At 37.0% G+C, this 21544-nt stretch overlaps 1 protein-coding gene across 5 annotated transcripts in view; it reads left to right on the forward strand.

Annotated features, from left to right (window-relative positions):
* Positions 1 to 21544, forward strand: part of LOC106869747 (soluble guanylate cyclase 88E) — a 143780-nt gene that overhangs the window by 28017 nt on the left and 94219 nt on the right. For 2 of the 5 annotated variants that reach the window (XM_089354765.1, XM_014915608.3), the window contains exon 2: positions 15019 to 15099. The exons of 1 other annotated variant lie outside the window; for it this stretch is intronic. The gene's annotated coding sequence lies outside the window, so the exon portion shown is untranslated. Of the gene's footprint in view, positions 1 to 14492; positions 15100 to 21544 lie in introns of those variants that run through there. 2 more of the 5 variants (XM_089354764.1, XM_014915606.3) reach the window with 2 other exon arrangements.

Below are 21544 nucleotides of genomic sequence, written 5' to 3' on the forward strand. Positions count from 1 at the left end.
GCGAAATGCAGCTAAGCGTTTCATTTCGTGTGCTAACAATCCTTTTCTATTTAAAGAACGAGGCCCGAAATTTTTGGGGAGGGGGGGCCCAGTTGATTTGATCGACCCCAGTATGCAAATGGTACCTAATTTATCGACCCTGAACAGATGAACAGCAAAGTTAACTTCGGCGGAATTTGAACTCAGAGCATAAAGACAAATGAAATACAACTAAGCATTTCATCCAGCGTGCTAACGATTCTGCCAGGTCACCACCTTATATACACACATATTTATAACAGGTGTCTTGCAGTTTCCAGTCTACCAAATCCATTCGCAATGTCTTCTTTATTTTTTTTAAGGAAAAAGACATGCTTATATAGTTGATTAATAAAAAATAGTAATTAGATTAATAGAACATCACTGAGTACACAGTTTTCACACAACATACAAAGGGGGAATTCAACCTATTACATATATTCTCCTTTCTCCCTCCCCTTCCTCTCCCTCTCTCTCCCTCTCTCTCTCTCTCTATCTATCTCTCTCTCTCTCTCTCCCTCTCTCTCTCTCTCTTTCTCTTTTCCTCTCTCATCATCTCTCTTTCTTTGTCTGCTACTTATCAACCATTTCCAAATTTGCAACAGGAATGTACTCTTAGGGTGTCAAGGGACAGACAAGGGGAAGTTGTAATGTTCAGACCTTTCCTAAATCTGTTTACCTTTTAGCTATTATTTTTTTACTTGTTTCAATCATTGGACTGCGACCATGCTGGAGCACTGCCTGGGGGGGGGGGGTGCAGTTTAGTTAAGCAAATCAACCACAGTACCCATGTTTTTTGTTTTAAGCCTGGTACTTACTCTATCAGTCTCTTTTGCTGAACCGCTAGGTTACAGGGATGTAAACAAACCAACACCAGTTGTCAAGCAATAGTGGAGGACAAACACAATTACAAAGACACACACGTACATATATACTTACAAGTGAACAAACCAACACATCCGGTCACTGATTTGAAAAGGTTGCAAGATGCAATGAGAATATTTTAGGAAAAATGAATAAGTAAATGAGTGGCAATGGAACCAGTGGGTGTGTTAAATAATTAGGTGCTAAAAGAGAATGACTCTCCCCAGACACAGCAAAATATATATATATATATATTTATAAAAAAGAAGTTTGAAAATGCCAATATATAAAAAATGAATTTTAATCTATAATTTTGTCAGAGATATTTTTAACATGTTTCAGTTCTTGAAAAAATGAACCTCATCAAAAATACATATTAAAAAAAAAAATTAAATTAAATGAAAAGTTCATAATTATTCTTTACTGGTGTCAACATAGTCCACGTGGGAGCATTTTTTGTTGGTTGTATTTTGTTTTCCAAATTCACTCACAAAGCATTGGTCAGCCTGAGGCCATAATAAAAGACACAACCCAAGAGCTGCACAGTGGAACAGAACCCTAAACTGTGTGGTTGCAAAGCAAGCTTCTTAACCACACAGCCATGCCTGAACTTATATCATATAAACATAATGAAAATGGAATCATCCCAAACAGAAATTCTAAGTCGTTAGCTGGAGATTATCAGGTGCTTTTTCTTATCTGATCCACAGAGAGAGAGAAATACAATAATACCATTAAAGAAGATACTCCATCCTGTTTATTACCGTCTGTTTCACTCATCTGCTCCAAATCACAAATTTTATGAGAATTTTTTTGCTAGTAATGGAAAGTTTAATGACAAGAAAATGAAAAAGCTGTTTAAAACGATGATAAGTTCCCAGAGTTGAATACTGCTATGTTTAAGTTTTAATCTAGGTTATTCATATAAATATCTTGTGGAGTCTCATTGATATGTGGATAATGTGTTGTCTCATTGGTTACTTCATGGAATGTAAGATTGTAAATTGTGATAATATATATATATATATTATATATGTATATATATATATATATATATATATATATATATATATATATATATATATATATGTATATATATATATATATATATATATATAAATATATATATATATATATATATATATATATATATATATATATATATATATATATAGGCGCAGGAGTGGCTGTGTGGTAAGTAGCTTGCTTACCAGCCACATGGTTCCAGGTTCAGTCCCACTGCATGGCACCTTGGGCAAGTGTCTTCTACTATAGCCTCAGGCCGACCAAAGCCTTGTGAGTGGATTTGGTAGATGGAAACTGAAAGAAGCCCGTCGTATATATGTATATATATATATATGTGTGTGTGTATGTTTGTGTGTCTGTGTTTGTACCCCCCCCCCCCAACATCGCTTGACAACCGATGCTGGTGTGTTTACATCCCCGTAACTTAGCGGTTCAGCAAAAAGAAACCGATAGAATAAGTACTAGGCTTACAAAGAATAAGTCCTGGGGTCAATTTGCTCAACTAAAGGCAGTGCTCCAGCATGGCCGCAGTCGAATGACTGAAACAAGGCTATAGTAGAAGACACTTGCCCAAGGTGCCACGTAGTGGGACTGAACCCAGAACCATGTGGTTGGTTAGCAAGCTACTTACCACACAGCCACTGTATATATATATATATATATATATATATATATATATACATACATACATACATACATACATACATATATATATATATATATATATATATATATATACATACATACATACATACATACATACATACATACATACATACATACATACATATATATATATATATATATATATATATATATATATATATATATATACTTATATATATATATATAAAACCCTACTCATGCCAGCATGGAAAACAGTTGCTAAATGATGATGATGATGTTGTGTGTGTGTGTGTGTGTGTGTGTGTGTGTGTGTGCATGTGTATTAAAGCTGTAAACAATGTTACAATTATAAGCTCGCTGAACATATTCTTAGATTCGCTGTGACACTAGACCCTATGTCTGTTTGTCCACTTTATCAGAAGTTCGCAAACTGACAGGCACCATCCCCCTGCCGCCCCACTACCTCACCACTCTAAAAATACCAGTGAAGTATTTCAGCCCTCCCCCCCACCCCCACTCCTGCCACTGCCACATCTCTCAACTTTTTTTATTTATGGAAACACATAATAGAACATACGTCTCTAAAATTCTCCTCACGACTAACTTACACTATCTTTTTACTTGTTTCGGTCATTAGACTGTGGCCATGCTGGAGCACCACTTCGAAGAATCTTTAGTACTTATTATGTTTTGTTTAAAACCTGGTACTTCTTCTATCAGACTCTTTTGCTGACCTGCTAAGTTACAGGGATGTAAACGAACCAGCACTGGCTGTCAAGCTGTTGTGGGGGACAAACACATGCACAAAATCACACACACTGATATACATATATATATGCATATACATATACATAAGTCCTGCGGAGGTGGGATCGATTAGTTTGACTAAAGACGGTGCTTGACTAAAGGCGGTGCTTGACTAAAGGCGGCGCTTGACTAAAGGCGGCGCTTGACTAAAGGCGGTGCTTGACTAAAGGCGGTGCTATCATTTAAACATTGCTATTCTTATATTCTTTTAGTTAATTCAGTCATTTGACTGCGTCCATGCTGGAGCATCATCTTGAAGGGATTTTAAGTCGAACAAATCAACCTGAGGACTTATATCTTAAGCCTAGTACTTATTCTATCAGCCTCTTTTGCTGAACCGCTAAGTTACTGGGATTGTAAACACACCAGCACCGGTTGTCAAGCAGTGATGGGTAGACAAACACAGACACAAAGACATACACACACGTATATAAATGTGTGTGTGTGTGTGTGTGTGTATAGATATATGATTGGCTTCTTTCAGTTTCCGTCTACCAAATCCACTCACAAGGTTTTGGCTGGCCCAAGACTATAGCAGAAGACACTTACCCAAGGTACCACGCAGTGGGACTGAACCTGGAACCATGTGGTTGGGAAGCAATATATATATATATATATATATATATATATATATATATATATATATATATATATGTATATATGACTGGCTACTTTTAGTTTCCATCTACCAAATCCAGTCACAAGGCTTTGGTCGACCTGTGGCTATAGCAGAAGACACTTGCCCAAGTTGCCCTGCAGTGGGACTGAACCCGGAACCATGTGGTTAGGAAGCAATATATATATACATATATATATGTATATATGATGGGCTACTTTTAGTTTCTGTCTACCAAATCCAGTCACAAGGCTTTGGTCGACCTGTGGCTATAGCAGAAGACACTTGCCCAAGTTGCCCTGCAGTGGGACTGAACCCGGAACCATGTGATTGGGAAGCAATATATATATACATATATATATGTATATATGATGGGCTACTTTTAGTTTCTGTCTACCAAATCCACTCACAAGGCTTTGGTCGACCTGTGGCTATAGCAGAAGACACTTGCCCAAGTTGCCATGCAGTGGGACTGAACCCGGAACCATGTGGTTGGGAAGCAATATATATATATATATATATATATATATATATATATATATATGTATATATGATGGGCTACTTTTAGTTTCTGTCTACCAAATCCAGTCACAAGGCTTTGGTCGACCTGTGGCTATAGCAGAAGACACTTGCCCAAGTTGCCATGCAGTGGGACTGAACCCGGAACCATATGGTTGGGATGCAAGCTTCTTGCCTCACAGCCATGCTGATATCAAAAGATATCGCATTTACTCACAAAAATAATCACCGCACTAAATCAAACTGAAAATCACGAATCTCAATCAAAGTAATTTAAGATCAAAGAAACGAAGAAACAGACGATAATAATGGAAATAATGTCCATCAAAGCAGAAACCGTGACCCTCAATAAAAATGGTAACAAAGTGTAATGCCACTTGGGGGGTCTGTTGGAAGCGGTTTCTGAAAATGGTCACAAGGATACTCATCCTATAATGACAGATGTCTCAAGCCTCTTGGCATCACGTTAAGCATATTATCCATTCAGCCAATCATTGTTGTCTCTTCTATTGCACAAAATTTAGAGGATACTTTGCATTAACATATGCTAATGTGTGTGTGTGTGTGTGTGTGTGTGTGTGTGTGTGTGTGCATGTGTACATATATGTATATATATATGTGTGTGTATATGTATATATATATATATAAATAAATATATATATATATATATATATATATATATATATATATATATATATATATATATATATATATATAAATATATACATATATATATACATATTTATATAAATATATATATATATATATATATATATATATATATATATATATATATATATACATATATATATATATATATATACATATATATATATATATATATATATATATATATATATATATATATGTATATATATATCGAACTTGAACCAAATTCGATGACTGGCACCCATGTCAACCTTCTTTCATTGGACACTAAATTCAGCTTGCGAAGACCTGTTGGAGCAAGTGAGATCGAAACTGAACCAAATTTGATGACTGGCACCAGTGCCAGTGGAGCGCTAGCAGCACCATCCGAGTGGGATCACTGCCAGAGCAGCGGTCTCACTCCCATGCCTGAAAAGTTCCTGGTTTTGGGTAAAAGAAAGTACAGGAGGATCAGGTAATTATGCTTTTATTCAACATTAACACACTTATTGCTACGGTCCTTCAGTTTTTCGAAGCCCTGTAAAAGGAACTTTCCAGTACATGCATATACAGCAGGCTTCTACACAGTTTCAGCCTACCAAATTCACTCACATAGGCATGGGTTGGCCTGGAGCTATAGCAGAAGACATTTGTCCAAGGTGGAGCACAGCGGGACTGAACTTGAAATTGCATGGTTGCAAAGAAAACTTCTTCTTAATCACACAGCCATCCATGCCCACACCTACAAGTCATATACCATGCAATAAGTGGTACGAAATCTCAACAACCATATATTTCAAGCCACTTATCCGTCATTTGAGCTACAGACTTAATTTCCTTTATCAACACTATTACATTCAGCTTGTTCCAATCAATGCCAAAGTTATTTTACTAAGTTAAATGTTTACTAGTGTTCACTGATATATGCTGCTGCTACTACTACAACTACTACTACTACTATTACTACCACCACCACCACCACCACCACCACCACCACCACCACCACCACTACCACCACTGCTGCTGCTGCTGCTACTGCTGCTGCTGCTATTATTGGCAAGCTGACAAAGATGGTGTACTGACTGAATCACTATTGCATTGGGGAAAATGTTTAGTGGCATTTCTTCTGGCTGTTTATGTTCTAAGCTCAAATCCCATCAATGTCAGCTTTACCTTTTATCCTTTCAGGGTCAATAAAATAAGCACCAGACAAATACTGGGGGTGATGTAATAGACTTAGCCGCTCCTGTAAAATTGCTGGCCTTGTGCCAAAATTTGATATGTGTCGACTTTGCCTTTCATCCTTTTGGGATTGATGAAATAAAGAACCAGTCATGCACTGGGGTCAATGTTATTGACTAGCCCATTCTCCAAAATTTCAGGCCTTGTGACTACAGTAGAAAAATCTATTCTGGCAGAATTGTTAGCATGCCGGACAAAATGCTTAGCAGTATTTCATTTGTCTTTACATTCTGAGTTCAAATTCCACTGAGGTCGACTTTGCCTTTCATCATTTTGGGGTTGATAAATTAAGTACCAGTTGAGTGATGGGGTCGATGTAATCGACTATCCTCCTCCCCCAAATTTCAGGCCTTGTGCCTTTAGTAGAAAGGATTATCATCATCATTATTATTAATATTCTTCTTCTTCTTCTTCTTCTTCTTCTTCTTCTTCTTCTTATTATTATTATTATTATTATTATTATTATTATTATTATTATTATGTTGTTTTTTTTCTTCTTTCTTCAAATTTTCTTCCATTTCTCATCAAGTGTTTTCCGTACACCTAGGGCAGAGAAGCTCATTGTATGCATTCCCAGTTTACACACGTAAATTCACAGGTAAAATATGTATTTAAAAAAAAATTGATAAATAAATAAATTCATAAATGGAAGTTGTTTTCACAGCGATAATTCTCTTCTCAGTACATGAGTCGTTCCAGTTAACACAATTTTTTTCACTTCCTGCAGGGATAGTAAGCCTGGTATCATTTTCAAATAGGTTTCAGTACCTTTTTTTTTTTATCATTCTTAGAGATCCTACAATCACTGGTACGGTAGTCGCCTTGAGGTGCCACATTTTCTCAATTTCTATTAGCAAGTCTTTATATTTACTGATCTTGTCAAATTCTTTCGCTGCTATATTATGATCGCAAGGAATACTCAAGACAATTAATAAACACATCTTTGTCTGATCTTTTATAATAATATCCGGTTTATTAGCTTTTATTTTTATTATTATTATCATCATCATCATCATCATCATCATCATTATTATTATTATTACTATTATTATTACTGTTATTATTGTGAAAGATAGAGAGCTGGTAGAATAGTTAGAGTGTCATAAAAAAATGTTTTACGTATTCCTTCCAGTTCGTTATGTGCTGAATTCAAATTCTGTTACGGTCAATGTTTATTTTTCATACTTTCAGGTCAATAAAATAAATACTTGTTAAGCATCAGCTTGTATGTAAACACCTTGCCTTCTCCACCCAAAATTGCTGGCCTTGTGCCAAAATTAGAAAGAATTATTATTGTTATTCCTTATGTCTAAAAATTTATTGTATAAATCACCATTTTAAAGAGCAATATTCGGTTGTTTGTTAAAAATATCTCCTACCTATCTTTAATCGTTAATCTTTTATCTCCTACTTGTTTTAGTCCTTAAACTGTGGCCATGCTGGAGCACCACTTTGAATTATTGTTAGTCGAATGAATCGACCCCAGGATTTATTTTTTTAAAGCCTGGTACTTATTCTGTCAGTCTCTTTTGCTGAACTGCTAAGTTACAGGGACACAAACACACCAACACTGTTTCTCAAGCAGTCGTGGACAGACAAACACAGACAGAAAGACACACACATAAATATATATACATACATACATACATACATATTTTTTTTTATTTATGCACCCTTTTAAAGCCTAGCCAGGCTCATGGGCCCAGTTTTCCCGTTTCTATGGCGTATGTCCCCCCCCCCCCCCAGCTGGACAGGACGCCAGTCCATCGCAGCATTACTCAAGAAACAGGAAGAAAGAGTGAGAGAAAGTTGGGGGTGAAAGAGTACAACAGGGGTCACCACCATCCCCTGCCAGAACCTCGTGGTGCTTTAGGTGTTTTCACTCAATAAACACACACAATACCCGGTCTGGGAACCGAAACCGCGATCCTCCGACCGCAAGTCCACTGCCCTAACCACTGGGCCATTGTGCCTCCACACATACATATATATATATATATATCATCATCATCATCATTGTTTACACACACACACACACACACACATATATGTACACAACAGGCTTCTTTCAGTTTCTGTCTACCAAATCAACTCACAAGGCTTTGGTCAACCCGAGGCTATAGTAGAAGACACTTGCCCAAGATTCCACACAGTGGGGACTGAACCCAGAACCATGTGGTTGGGAAGCATGCTTTTTACCACACAGTCATGCCTGTACCTATCTAGCACAGAAATATCATTAAGGTCTGTTACGATATTGGCAACTAAGACATGAGCAGAAGCTTTGGTAAGTGAATTCATATAGACTACTTATATTAATTACTTTAGGGTAAATTTCCTTGCCAGAATGACTAATGTTACTAGACATAATAATAACATTCCTAATAGATAAGTTCCCTGAGCTGTGAGAAAATGTGGCAGATTCTGTTATTTTCAGCAGAACCTTTCTTTAGAAGAAATGAGGTCAAGTGTGTTGGAAGGCAAAAAGTGAAGTGAAGGAGGATAAAAATGGTAAATGGAATTACCAGGTATTTAGTAGAGAGGAGGGTAATGAATAGCCCCAAACTGTCAGAATTCACTTCACACAATGATATTATGAATGGTTATCGCCAAGCCAACATGGCAGTCCAAAAAATAGGACGAATGATATTATTATTATGTCTTAATTTTTACCCATTTTATTACTTGTCATTGTTTTGTTCTTTTTTGCCAAGGCAGACCTTTTTCTCAGACTTAAGTATTGTTTCTTTAATGTTACATATTGGCAACATGGCGAGCTGGCAGAACCGTTAGCACGCCGGGTGAAATGCTTAGCGGTATTTCGTCTGCCATTATATTCTGAGTTCAAATTCCGCCGAGGTCCACTTTACCTTTCATCCTTTTGGGGTCGATGAATTAAGTACCAGCTGCTTACTGGGGTCGATCTAATCGGTTGGTCCCCTCCCCCAAAATTTTGAGCCTTGTGCCTAGAGTAGAAAAGAAGATTACATATTGGCTCAGGCATGTTGGCTCAAGTTTTCTTAACAACCATATGGTTAAATGTTCAGTTTCACTGCATGACACCTTGAGCAAGTTTCTTATACTATAACCCTGGACCAACCAAAGCCTTGTGAGTGGATCTGGTAGAGGGAAAGTGAAAGATGCCTTTTGCATATAATTGTATCAGGCATGTGCCATCAGTAATTACTCAGGGTAGGTAGTTGGTGAATTTTATGTAGTAAAACACACAAAAATAAGCGAAACACAGGCACGCGACTGAGTTGTAGGCAGATTTACTTCTGCCTTTATAGCACGTAAAGAAAACATTTTTTGCAGGAATGTATGTGGAACGTGTACTACAGCAGTACATATATTACATATTGGAGGAGGCTCTCAGTAATAACAGTGTAGCAAAATGGTGGTGCATCAGCATGTCTATGGCTTTGAGCTGAAACTACAAAGAAGATATATATACATATGAATATTCTTCTGCATGTTTCAGTCATTTGATGCATTCATTTTGGGAAGCATTTTGAAGAATTTAATTAGGCTCTAGAGCTAATTATCTAAGTATGGTAATTAGTTTGACAGTTTCCTTTGGCTGGACCACTAAGTTACAGTGACATAACAAAAACCAGCAGTGGCCGTCAAGTGCTGAAGGCAACAAACACAGACACAAACACACACACATACACATACACACATACACACAAACACGCACACACACACACACACACATTGTTCTTCAGACCATTCTGCAGAGATTAATGAGCTGTTAACAGGCAGGTAAAACTGAATTGTTCAGAGGTTTCACTACAACACCTGCTTTCACAGTGAAGCAAAATACACTAGTGCAGCTAGAAGAGGTCAGAGGGGGTTGTACACCCTGGGTGGCACTTTCATGGGGGCAGCACCACTTTTGGGTCTGCTGTAGGCAACATGTTTTTATTGTGGGGGCCAGGGGTGGAAAACTGAAATGCCACCCTGGGCGGCACACACTCTAGTTACACTAAAGGCAAAATATGTTATTTACTGAATGCTTTATTTGCAATTTACCTGTATTTCTGCTGCCATAGTCTGTTAGGGAATTAATAATATATTCTATCAGCATAAATGAATAAAGGTAATGCCTGTTGTTGAACACATCTTTTTATATGTAGCTGTTACCAATAGTATTTGTTGGAAAGGTGGAAGTAAACCTTTGTGATGGTCGAGTAGAGACTATCTGAATCAAGTCAAGCTGCTCTTCAGTTCATTCTGGGAAGAAAGAAAGAAAGAAAGAGAGAAATAGCAAGAAAGACAAAGAGAGAAAGGGAGAGAGAGGGACAAGCAGAGAGGGGGGGGGAGAAGCAGTGAGAGAGAGGGACAAGCAGAGAGGGGGGGGGGAGAAGCAGTGAGAGAGAGAGAGAAGGCCCGGTGATTTAATCATGGAGTCTATTTGGATAGTGAGACTAAATTTATGTTTAATAAAACCACAAATATATATAAATCTGCTTAAAACTTGTCCACACAGACTTGCTATCTCAGCATCTTGATTAATATAATATAATGCAGTATAATATACATAAACATATATATATATATATGTATACACACACACATACATACATACATACGTGTGTGTGTGTGTGAGTGAGTGAGTGAGTGTGTGTGTGTGTGCGTGTGTATTTGATGACATATATAAGATGCATAGGCATATAATATGCATTCCCATTTCAGCAGCAAATATTCAAAAGAGAAAAAAACTACAACAACAAAAATGTATTCAGTATATTTAGACATATAAGGTTTATTGAAATGCTCTTCTGATAATATCCTGACCTTCTCATTCATTAACGTTTAAGAAGAAACGCTTCTTAAATACCTCACATCTGTCATTTTTTTTTTTAACTCTTCCTCAAATTCTGAACAATATGAGGTTAGGCAAAGGAGATCATGTGACATATTAGGAGATGCTGAAAAGTTCCTGCATGTAAGAGTATCGTGAAGGGCCTGGGTGGAGGCCCAACCTTCCAGGTTGTTTTACAGGGTTTAGAAAAACTGAAGGACCACTGCAATAAATGGGTGAATCTGAGAGGAGAATACGTGGGATATATATATATATATATATATATATATATATATATATATATATATATATATAAGCGGTTGCTGAAGAGTTCCTGGTTTTAAGGGTATTGCCAAAGACCTGAGTCACCATCTTGCCTTTGCATTGTAATCAATTACAAGTTTACCCATTTGCAGCTGAGTGAAGTGAAGCAATATGAAATGAAGTGTTTTGCTGAAGAGTGCAATGTGCAGCTGATCTGGGAGCTGAAACCAGAATGTCATGATTGTGAATGCCATGCCCTAACCACTGGGCCATGTACCTTCTCTGAGACACATCACCAAGAGGTTAAGGTATTGCTTAAAGCTCTTGTGATCGATTTGATACCCTGCTATTCCATATTCTCAATCTCCTTTAGTTTGAAGCCAACATTGCAGCTTAATCTCTTGTTCCCTGCAACTATATTTTTATGAGTAAAATGCTGTAAATTCTTGAACCAACTTGGATCCATCAGTGTTGTATCTACCAAGCAGACTAGTCTTAGGAGGCACAAGCACTTACACATTTACACACACAATGGAAACTTCTGCCTTCCAAATTTAATCCATTACCTACCAGTGATCTCATATAAGATCACTTAAAAATTACAAATTTCGTAATTATCTGTCAATATTTACACATATCTAACCTTTTTGCTATATCTACTAGGTATATTTCTCTGATATTCAAATGAGGTTTGCTAATTTTTCACCCAATATCTTGCTTATTTCTATTTAAAATGTTATTTTGAAATGTTATTTTGATCATTCCAGCATGTTTCTAAGGTTGTTTTATGCTAGAAATCAAAGTTTCATTAGAAAAATTCCAGTTAATAGAAGTATGGGAGGTAATGGGTTAATTACAATGCTTTGGTCAGCCTGAGGCTATAGCAGAAGACACTTGCCCAAGGTGCCACGGAGAGGGACTGAACTCAACACAATGTGGCTGGGAAGCAAGCTTTCTAACCACACAACCATTCCTGTGGCTACTAAGTGCTTGTCTCTCCTAACAGAGAGGAAGAAAATGAACTCATACTAAGCTACCCATACTATGCTTAATGTTCTAAATACATGAAAAGACGACTGATCGTGAATGTGAATACAAATTTTTTCGTGTGTACTGATAGATGGTGCTTATGCAGTGTAATCAGAATCAGATGGCATGACAAATGCTGCTATTACTCACTGTTATAATTTCAAGTTTCTTACAAAAGCTCAGAATGTTTTTATATATTTAAATAGGTGCAGAAGTGGCTGTGTGGTAAGAAGCTTGCTTACCAACCACATGGTTCTGGCTTCAGTCTCACTGCGTGGCACCTTAGGCATGTGTCTTCTACTATAGCCTCAGACCAACCAAAGCCTTGTGAGTGGATTTGGTAGACAGAAACTGAAAGAAGCCCATCATATATATATTTATATATATAAGTGCAGGCAGCGCGTAAAATACACCATTTTGAGCGTGGCCATTGCCAGTACCACCTGACTGGTCTTCATGCCGGTGGCACATAAAAGCACCCACTACACTCTCGGAGTGGTTGGCGTTAGGAAGGGCATCCAGCTGTAGAAACTCTGCCAGATCAGATTGGAACCTGGTGCAGCCATCTGGTTCGCCAGTCCTCAGTCAAATTGTCCAACCCATGCTAGCATGGAAAGCGGACGTTAAACGATGATGATGATGATGATGATGATATATATGTAAATCAATAAATAGAGTTAAACGCAGGGTCTTAAAGTTAAATTACGAAAGACCAAGGTCCTAGTAAGCAAGAAATTGGACAGGACTCTTCAACCTTCTGGTAAATGGCACTGCTCGATATGTAGGAAGGGTGTAGGCAAAAATTCCAATTAGGGTATTCTGTGCAAGCTATGCACACACAAGAGGTGCAGTGGAGTAGGAAGGTTTACAGAGAAAGTAGTATTTGTGCGTGGAAGATGTACAGAAGCCATAAAGACCACAAATACATGGGAAACTGATTTCATCAAATGTCCCAGAGGTTGTCAGCCAGTTTTATATAAGTTCTGCTACCTAGGTAACCTAATTAGCAGTGGAGGAGGTTGCACAGAAAGGGTAATTGCTAGATTAAGAATAAGATAAAGAAAGTTCTGAGAACGTTTACCTCTGTTGGCAACCAAAGGTTTCTCTTGCTCTGAGTGAAAAGAAGATTGTATGATGCATGTGTACAAACTACAATGCTATGTGATAGTGAGATGTTAGTCCTGAATGCAGAGGACATGCAAAGACTAGAGGAATGAAGCTGATATGCTCTGCTGGATGAGCAACATCAGTGTACATGTGTGACGGAGCACTAGTATATTGAAAGAAAAGTTAAGAATAAGAGGAATTATATGCTGTGTACAAGAGAAGCCACTGCACTTAGATTGGCCACATAATGCAGTTGAATGAGGACAGTAGCATAAAGAAGTGCCAATTACTTAAAGTAGAAGGAATCTGTGGAAGAGGGAGACCCAGGATGATGTAGGACAAAATATCGAAGGCTGATTTCAAAACGCCGAGCCATACGAAAGTGACCGAGGACCAAAATATGTGGCACATTGCTGTATTCAAGAAAACCCACCTGCCACAACAGAATTAATATTCTAAAACCAAAGGTGCCACACAAAAAAGCGATGATGTTGGTGCTGGTCTCACATAAAGAATGCTGATTCTGGTACCACGTAAAAAGCACCCAATACACTCTGTGGAGTTGGTGTTAGGAAGGGCATCTAGCTGTAGAAACCAAGTTAAAACAGATTATAGAACCTGGTGCAGCCCCTGGTGCAGCCCCTGGCTTTACCAGTTACTGTCAAGCCATCCAACCCATGCCAGCATGGAAAACATGTTAAACGATGATGATATGTGTATGCATGTATGTATGTATCTCTCTCTCTCTCAATATATATATACATGTATATATATCATGTGTATGTCATCATGCACATAACATAGATAAGTGCATATATGTATGTGTATACACACCTCACTCACACATAAAATGTGTATGTGTGTGTATATACACATACATACATACATACATACACAGCCAACCATCCATCCATACATACACACACACAAAAATGCACACATAATTACACACACAACTTCTTTGCTCTCGTATCATCTCTCCATTCATAATAAATTGACAGACAGTTGTATTCATACTTCGATGTACCTACATCAAACACACGAACTGGAAGTTGTTATAATTCTGATGTCCGCTTCATCTACAGTCACACCTATTCATGCAAGTTATCTCAAAAGCATTCCTGCTACATCGCTAGCAGTCCAATATACTCCAAATTTCACACATACACACGCAGATAAACAATATACACACTTAAACAGATAAAAAAGTAAAGACACTCGTTCGCAAACACACCCAAACACACAATTATACACGTACTCTTAGAAAATAAACTGAATATCACAAGGACCTCATCGTCATTCCCCCTACTCAAATGAGTTTTATTTTCTTCTTTTTTGTCTGTACTAATGTGCAAATATAATATTAATGTGGTACAGGCAGACACACTTTTACTCACACACTTTCACGAATTCTTTCTGTAGCTATAAAAATTTATATCGACAGGACTCCAAGAGAATTTAGCTGGTAAACATGTTCCTGTGAGAGGCAAAAATTAGTTGTTTTTTGCAAAGTAAAGCAACAGAGGTAGGTTAATATTACAATTTGTTATTATCTTATTCAACTTGTTTCTGTTTCTCTTCGCATCCCTTTTTTTACTTTCTTGTTCTTCTTACCAGCTGGTAGAGAATATACATAAACAGTTACCAACTATCAAAACTAAGATAAACTAGTAGGGTGTGTGTGTGTGTGTGTGTGTGTGTGTGTGTGTGAGTGTGTGTCTCGCTCTGTGTCTGTATGTATGCATGCATGCATGCGTACGTACGTGTGTGTGTGTGTGAGGTGGGGGATAGGGTTAGGAAAATGTGAAGAAAAACGGAGGGAAGGAATGACAATGCTATTTATATAACAGCCAAATCTAAAAATGCATCTGTTTTAAAATTATATCGAGCAAACTATGTATGTAAAAGAAGAACAGTGGCTATTTTGAATCCATAATGAGTTGAGAAAATTATTATTTTTTTTATTTTGTTAAATTTGGGTATTCTAAAACAAAACCGAAAATAGTAATAATAATTAATTTGATCACGCATGAATTTTATTGACAAAATGTTTATTTCACGTCTTGATATTATTGTTTATTATTATCGATGTTGTTGTTGTTGTTGTTGTTGTTATGCGGCGAGCTGGCAGAATCGTTAGCACGCCGGGCGAAATGCTTAGCGGTATTTCGTCTGCCGTTACGTTCTGAGTTCAAATTCCGCCGAGGTCGACTTTGCCTTTCATCCTTTCGGGGTCGATAAATTAAGTACCAGTTACGCACTGGGGTTGATGTAATCGACTTAATCCGTTCGTCTGTTGTTGTTTGTTCCCTCTATGTTTCGCCCCTTGTGGGCAATAACGAAATAGGTATTCTGTCTGCCGCTACGTTCTGAGTTCAAATTCCGCCGCCGTCGACTTTGTCTTTCATCCTTTCGGGGGGTCTATTAAATAAGTACCAGTTACGCACTGGGGTCAATGTGATTGATTTAATCCCTTTCCCCAAATTTGGGGCCTTGTGTGCTTCCAGTAGAAAGGCTTCTTCTTATTTATTATTATTATTATTAGGCAGCGAGCTGGCACAATCGTCAGCACGTCAGGTGAAATGCTTAACGGCATTTCGTCCATCTTCTTGTTATGAGTTCAAATTCCACCAAGGTCGACTTTACCCTTCATCTTTTTGAGGTCTATAAAATAAGTACCAGTGAAACACTGAGATCGATGAAAATCGATTACTCTCCTCCCTACAAATTTCAGGCCTTGTGCTTTTAGGATTATTATTATCATTATTGTTATTATTATTATTATTATTACTATTATTATTAGTATTATTATTATTGTTGTTGTTGTTGTTGTTGTTGTTGTTGTTGTTATTATTATTATTATTATTATTAAGGCAGAATTGTTAGCATGCCAGGCATTCCACCGAGGTAAACTTTACCTTTCATCCTTTCAGGGGTCATTAAAATAAGCACCTATTGAGCATTGGGGGTCAACCTAATTGAGTACCCCCACCCCCAAAATTGCTGGTCCAGTATCAAAATTTGAAGCCACCGTTATTGTTATTATTGCAAAGGCAGCGAGCTGGCAGAATGGTTAGCATGCCAGGCAAAAATATTTGATGGAATTTTGTCCCACTTTATGTACTGAGTTCAAATTCTGCTGAGGCCAACTTTGCCTTTCATCCTTTTGGGATCAATAAAATAAGAAACACTTGAACACTGGAGTTGATGCAATCGACTTACCCCACCCCTGCTCTGAAATTGCTGGCCTTGTGTCTATTGTAGAAAACATTATTATTATTATTATTATTATTGAGTGAGAGAGCAGTGCATGCCATCAAAGTGACACTGGGGTAAAATATACAAAGCCCAATATACCCGTTATGACTACCCGTCTGATAAAGGTACATGAGGCACATGCATCACAACCATATGTGCATGACATGGTGATCTCGTATCAAGATAAATAGCGCATGACCTTGCAGGTGGGGCCCAGTTAGAATTTTTTCAGGTGGAGTAGCCCCTCGCACTCAAAGGGTCCTTGAGTATGGGTTGCTTAAAGATGTTGAACGAAACACCTATGTTTCCAGAGGTGAATTATCCAAATCCAAAGGAAATCATCATCCTCATCATCATCATCATCCTCATCATCATCATCATCCTCATCATCATCATCCTCATCATCATCATCCTCCTCATCATCATCATTACCTCTGCCTTAGCGAAGGCGGAGGTATTGTTTTCAGTCGTGTTTGTTTGTTTGTTTGTTTGTCCATGGAGAAGATATCTCAAGAACTGCTGGATGGATTCGGATGAAATTTTCAGGGATGTTTGGCCACGTGACTGGCACAAACTGATTAGATTTTGGGATTGATCTCGGTATTGAACAAGGATTCTGGATTATTTTTCCGATTTTATTTTTTTTTTTTACTTAATTATTGAGAGCAGTCAGGTTCATTTTTAGTATTCTCTCTTGTGAAAGAAGTCGAGTTTATTTCAGATATTCTCATTTTAAAAATCATCTCTGGCTAATCGTTGAGAGGTCATTGATGTTGCCTTGGCAGAGGTTTGAGTTCTCTGTGTGCTCTTGTTGTTATTATTATGCTGAGTTCAAATTCTGCTGAGGTCAACTTTGCTTTTTATCCTTTTGGGGTCTTATGAAATAAGTACCAGACAAGCCCTGGGATTCAGTGCTGTTGGTAGTGCCCAATGCAAAAATTTCAGGCCTGGTGCCCATAATAGAAAGGATTATTATTACTATTGTTGTTGTTATTGTTGTTGTTGTTGTTAATTTCAACTTAAAATTTTCACCTCAACATTTGATATTTTCATTTAAATATTGAAAACTTGAAAAAGCTGGAAGTTTGAAAAAATTTGTTTTCCAAAATTTTGCTCTGGAAACGTGATATAATATATTTACTCATTCCTTCTCTCTCTCTCTCTCTCTCTCTCTCTCTCTCTCTCTCTCTCTCTCTCTTCTCTCTCTCTCTCTCTCACACACACACATTCATGTGTGTATGGAGTAATTAAAATAGTTTTGTCTGACACCTGATAAACTTTGCTGAACATATGTTTTCCAGACTTAAATTCCTCTGCAATCTAAAACAATTAATTTTTGTAGCTGTATGTAAAGGATTTTTAAAATATCAATATAAGCATTCATTTGGTTTAGATGTATAAAGTATTGACACAAAAAATGGATATTATCAGTAGGCTTATAATGTAACAATTACAACGTAGCCATAATAAAGTAAATCTATGTTTGTCTTCCACAAGACTCTCACATTTTATCAGCTTTCAAATAGGATCTGTATACATACACAAAAACAAACCATTGAAGAAAATATTTACATATGAGAGGATGTTGTAAAGTTTCTGGTTTTAAGGGTATTGTAATCAAGGGGGTTGCAGTCTGGGGAGTTAGGTGGCCAGATGTTAGGGGTAATGTGGTCGCAGAAATTATCTGACAGCCATGACAGAGTCTCCCTGCTTGTGTGGCATGATGTAGAGTCCTGTTGCCAGATATAGGGTCTTCCAGCAGCCACCCTTTTGACCCAGGGCAGCACCACCTCCTCCAGGCACTTGATGTAGGCTTCCATGTTGAGTGTGGGAAGAAGATGAGTGGAAGCATAACATCACCATCACGAGTGATCACTCCAAACACCATGATGTTGACTGGACATTTGATTTTTATCACTTTTGGTACATTTTTTGAGGGCATGGCAAGCCAACGGTTGTACTTTGTGTTCACCATCTGATCCTGGTAGAAATTTTTCTCCTCTGAAAAAGCCAAAGAATGTGCAGCTGGAGGGGATGCTTGAGTTTGTTCGAAAGCTTCATAGCACAGTCTTTCCTCTTGTCTTTGATGGCTTGGGATAGAAATTGGCTCTTTCTCATCTTGTATGAGGAATACCGAATGTCTTCATGCACTGTCTGCCTGATAATGAACTCAGAAACTCCCACATCCCAGGCGATGGACCTGACTGACCAAATTCAAAAATGTGTTTTTTATGGTAGTCTGACCTTAGAGTCCCTCATAGCGTGAGGCATTATTGTATAGTAATGCCCTTATATAAATAAATATATATATATATATATATATATATATATATATATATATATATGTACATACATACATGACCTTCGAACACTGGGCCTCACTGAGGCAATGACAAGTGACTGAGACCTTTGGAGATATGCTGTGCTTGAGAAGACCTGGCAATCCAAGTGAGACCATATCCTCGACCTATGCTAGTGCAGCATAACCAGCCCATTTAAGAGTACCCTTCAATCATTGGCCAATAAACTGTGTTTGCGAAGATCTGTTGAGGCAAGTGAAATCGTTGTCGTGGCTGATGACAGTACCACCTGATTGGCAAACGTGCCAGTGGCACAATTTGAGAGTGATTGTTGCCAGTGCCACCTGACTGGCTCCCATGCCAGTGGCATATAAAAAGCACCCATTACACTCTCGGAGTGGTTGGCATTAGGAAGGGCATCCAGCTGTAGAAACTTTGCCAGATCAGATTGGAGCCTAGTGCAGCCTTCTTGGAAAGCGGACGTTAAACGATGATGATGATGATGATGATATATAGATAGATAGATAGATAGGTACATACATAAATACATACATACATACATATATATGTATATATGTATGTATGTATCTATGTATCTATGTATCTATCTATATCTATATATATGTATATATATATATATACATGCATACATACATGCATACATAAAGACGTGGGTGTGCATGTTTAATTTGATTAACTCATTGTGCCTGACACATAAACATTATGAGAGATCAAATTTCTGATATTCCTGTTAGAAATATTGTGAGCTGTAAATAATAATGATTCTAACCATGAGCACATAAGTGCCCAATAGACATATGAGCTATTCAATAAATATGTTACATGACATTGATGACATATTAGACACAAGCACAATAAGCTGTTTATACAATAATCGCACATCATATTTCCTAATTGTTTACCATATTACAATTTCTGTATGCGCAAACGTCCGCTTTCCATGCTAGCATATGTATACACACACACACACACACACACACACACACACACATGCATTTATGCATATGAATATGTGTAAATTTATACTGATATATCTCTATCAATCCATCTATCTATCTATCTATCTATCTATCTATCTATCTATCTATCTATCTCAATATATCTAAACATGTACATATACATATACACCCCCCCACATATATATATATATATATATATATACATGCATATATACATGTATATATATATATATATATATATATATATATATATATATATATATATATATATATATAGATACATAGATAGATAGATAGATATAATAACTATATGGGAGGTATTTCGATTATCCCCACGTGGTGAGGTGTACTGCAAACAATTAGATATAAATATGTATGTATATAAATATATATATATATATATATATATATATATATATATATATATATATATGTGTGTGTGTGTGTGTATATATATATATATGTATGTATATATATATATATATATATATATATATATATATATATATATATATATATATATATATATATATATATATATGTATATATATATGTATATATATATATGTATATATATATATGTATATATATATATATACATGCACAGAATGCTTCTATAGTCTCTTGATATCTCAGTTGATAGCTGGAAAAAAGAATGTATAGCTGGACAAATAACATGGAAGTTGCCATGGTAGCATAATGGGAAAATAATGTTAAAAGTACTTGATTACAAGTCCAAATATACAAATGTGTCTCAGCTGTAAATAGAGTTGTTTGTGTATATAATGAACACCATAATGGGTTTGCATGGTGAAGATTTCGCTGAGATTATCTATTAACTTGTTTCGGTCATTTGACTGTGGCCATGCTGGTGCAGCACCTTGTAGGGTTTAGTTTGAACAAATCGATCTCAGTACTTTTTTCACCTTTTTAAAACCTGGTGACTTATTTTACCGGTCTCTTTGTTGAACTGCTTAAGTTATGAGGATGCAAACAAACCAACACTGGTTGTAAAGAAATGGTGGGAAACAAACACAAATGATAGATGTATAGATACACATGCACACACACACACACACACACGCACACACACACACATTTCTTTGTACTCCTTTTTTTTTTAAACTCTGATACTTATTCCACTGATGCTTATGCTGAACCACTACGTTACAGAGATGTAAACAAACCAACACTTGTCATCCAGTGATTGTAGTGGAGACAAGCACAGACACAAAGGCACACACACACAAACACACATATACACACACACATGCACACACATGCACACACATGCACACGATAAGGTACTGAAAAGTTTAAATCTTTGGGTAAAAGAAAATTCGGAAGGATCAGTCAATTACAATTTTATTCAGCATATTCCCTTCTTGGATTCTCACACTTATTGTAGCATTCCTTCAGTTTTTCTAAGCCC

Source organism: Octopus bimaculoides, chromosome 7, assembly GCF_046866305.1.
Source record: "Octopus bimaculoides isolate indiv1 chromosome 7, ASM4686630v1, whole genome shotgun sequence".
Lineage (NCBI taxonomy): Eukaryota > Metazoa > Mollusca > Cephalopoda > Octopoda > Octopodidae > Octopus > Octopus bimaculoides.